The sequence below is a fragment of the Cebus imitator genome, unplaced genomic scaffold (genome assembly GCF_001604975.1).
Source record: "Cebus imitator isolate Cc_AM_T3 unplaced genomic scaffold, Cebus_imitator-1.0 Scaffold256, whole genome shotgun sequence".
Classification (NCBI taxonomy): Eukaryota; Metazoa; Chordata; class Mammalia; order Primates; family Cebidae; genus Cebus; species Cebus imitator.
Genome location: NW_016107571.1, coordinates 32,134 through 35,092, shown reverse-complemented (window position 1 = coordinate 35,092; position 2,959 = coordinate 32,134). Strand labels below are relative to the sequence as shown.

Sequence of the window (2,959 nt, the reverse complement as noted above, 5' to 3'; positions counted from 1 at the left end):
GAGAATGGTTTGTAGGGACAAGGGTGAAGACGGAGAGACCGATTAAGACAGTTCTGCATTAATAACAGACAAAATTTCAGGATGGCTTGCACCAGGATGGAGGAGGGTAAGAAGTGATTAGATGCTGGATAGATTTTGAAATACTGACAAGATATACTTCTGGATCATGTGTGGGGTGTTAAAAAAAAGTGAGTAGTTAAGGATACTGTCAAAGTTTTTGGTCTGAGCATCTAGGAGGCTGTAGCTGCCATGTATTGAAATGAGTAAGACTGAGAGGAGCAGGCTTAAGGTGGAATAGATCTGAGAGTCCAGTTTTGTTCTCAAGTTTCAGATGCTAATTAGACATCCACATAGAGATGTCAATTAAGTAACTCAAAATGAGTCTGGATTTCATATTTGGGAGTTACAGGCTTACAGATGATATTCGAAGCCATGAGAATGGCCGAGATGATCAGGGAGGGAGTATAGCACGGTGGGTTCTCGTGTTCTCTAATGTTATATGTGGCAGGAGAAATGAGGGGAATCCTGGAAAGGAGAATGAGAAGAACCAGAGAGAAAGGAGGAAAACCAGGAGAATGCTTTGTTCTGGAAGCCAAATAAAGAACACATTTCAGAGAGGAGACAGTTCTGTCTGTCAAATACTGATAGACTAAGATGATGACAGAGAATGGATCACTGGATTTAGCACCATGGAGGCCACTGGTGGAGTAATGGTGGTGAGAGCCTGAGAGTGGGCTCAAGAGAGAATGACAAGGAGAAGTTGGACACACAAGGGAGACAAGCCTTTAGGTGGTGTTACTACAAAGGCAAAGAGAGATAAAGGTGATAGTGGGGAAGGTGGGGTCAAGAGGTTTTTTGTTTTTATTTTTTTAAAGATGAGATTGCTTGCACACTCATATATCAAAGAGAGATAGGGGATGACATGGCCTGAAAGTGAGCGTCAGGAATTTACTTGATGGCTTGAAGGAGATGCTTGAAGTTTAGCAACAGTTGCTGAAGAAAATGAGAAAGGGAGTTGACTGAGACAAGAACTTCAAATTTTGGAAACAAAATTAGCAAAGGAATGCATCTCACTATCTTTCTTTAAATTCTTTTTTCTGTTTGCTTTGCACTAATAAACTTTTTTTTTTCACTCAAATTTCAGCAATAATCTTCCATACTTATCTTTCTTGCCCAAGAACTGAAAGGAAAAAATCTAAAATGATTAGTAGAAAAGAAATGTAAGAATTAACAGACTCTTTTAACTTGTTTTAAATATTTTTAAGGTTTAAAAGTGTTTAAAGTTTGTAATTCCTACTAGGAAAACATTATCTACATAAATACTCTAATGGCAAACCACTGCAAAATGCTTTAGTTGCCTTTGGGATAGAGACGTAGGGATTATCTTCAAAGCACCACAGCTGTCTTGATAAGGTCAGAGGTACACTGGTTTGCATTATTGCAACATCCATTAGGTGATCTAGGTTGGTTTTCCTTTAGCAAGGGCTTTATTTATCAAAAGGGTATTATGCTTGACCTCCCAGTCTGGCTGGCAATTTACTGATGAAATTTACAACTTTTGATTTGCTCTGGCATTTTGACATATTTTCTAGGTTCTGGGCCACATCCTGGAAGGCCACCATAACTTCTGAACCCTGCATGGCTGTGAGAACCTCTGGATCGCTAAGAATTTTGAGTCCAGGCATTCCTGCCATTCCAGCCATGTCCCCTCCCATTCCAGACATTTCTCTGAGAAAATTACCAGGCATTCTCCCAGGAAAGCCACTTGGAAAAGAGCCACACTGAGTTCCAGATCATCTTCTGGCTTCTTTCTCCCTCTGGGTATTCTCATGCACTTCTGGAGAGCCTTCTTAACCCTTTCTATTCTTTCTTTGATCTCTTGCTTTTCATGCTTTTGTTCATACTTTCTCCAATGTTCTATAATTTTCTAGGCCCTAGGTTTGAACGTTCAGCGTTGTGTTAGCGTCTTCATCATAATCCAATTTCCAGGCAAGGGTGAGAGCATGGGTTGCTTTTTCCCAAAGACCCAGGGTCTGTGTGTCTTTTCTCACCACTTGTAAGGCTGAGCTGAATCAGTATTTATCTCAATGGCTCTGTCATAGTCTTGAATGGCAGCCTTGGGCTTCTGTAATTTGATGAAGACACTGGCTCTCTTGGCACACAAAATGGCCGGGTGAGGATTCAGCTTGCTGGCATCGGTGAATAAGCCAATGGCTTTTTGCAGTTCATTGTCATTTATGGTTTCAGTGGCAACCACTTTTTTACCATTTGCTGATCCATCATCTCCTCTGTTTTCTCTGCATTTTCATCTCCCATTTCTTGAGGGGCGTTAGTGTCTTGCTCAATCATACTTTCATTACCAATTTCTAGATCAGTTTCCTCATACAATGGTTCATCTGTCTTTATGTTTTCTTCCGCTTTCTTGCTATCAGTTTTTCCTTCCTTGATAGTTTCTTCTGATTTAGCTTTCCGAATATCAGGTGGTACTTTACCCCCCATGCTCTCCACCCATTCCCTCAGGAAGTGCATTTCCGTAGTGTGCAGAACACTGGGATCCTGCTTACACATTTTCATGAAGGCCCTAGGCTTGCTCACTTGGCTGGGATCCATGGTCAAGTGGTGGTGGGCAAAGTTAGGGGGGCTGTGGCCCAATTCCAGGCACAGGAGCTGGCTTGGTATGACAATGCAGAAGGGCGTTCTTCAAATTCTTAACTGCATTCAGGGATTTGAGAAATTCTTCAGTGAAAATTCTTAAAATTCTTCTTTTCCCTTTTCTAAATTTTTTATTTTTCTTTAAGCTCTGGGATTCATGTGCAGAACATGCAGGTTTGTTACATAGGTATACATGTGCCATGGTGGTTTGCTGCACCTATCCACCTGTCATCTAGGTTTTAAGCCCTGTAGGCATTAGGCATTTGTCTTAATACTTTCCCTCCCCTTGCCCTGCATCCCCAGAAAG

General features: G+C 41.3%; 1 pseudogene; it reads right to left on the bottom strand.

Moving 5' to 3' along the window:
• Nucleotides 1–1,505: 1,505 nt before the first annotated feature.
• LOC108283172 lies at nt 1,506–2,610 on the bottom strand (annotated as a pseudogene).
• Between the last annotated feature and the right edge of the window lie 349 nt (nt 2,611–2,959).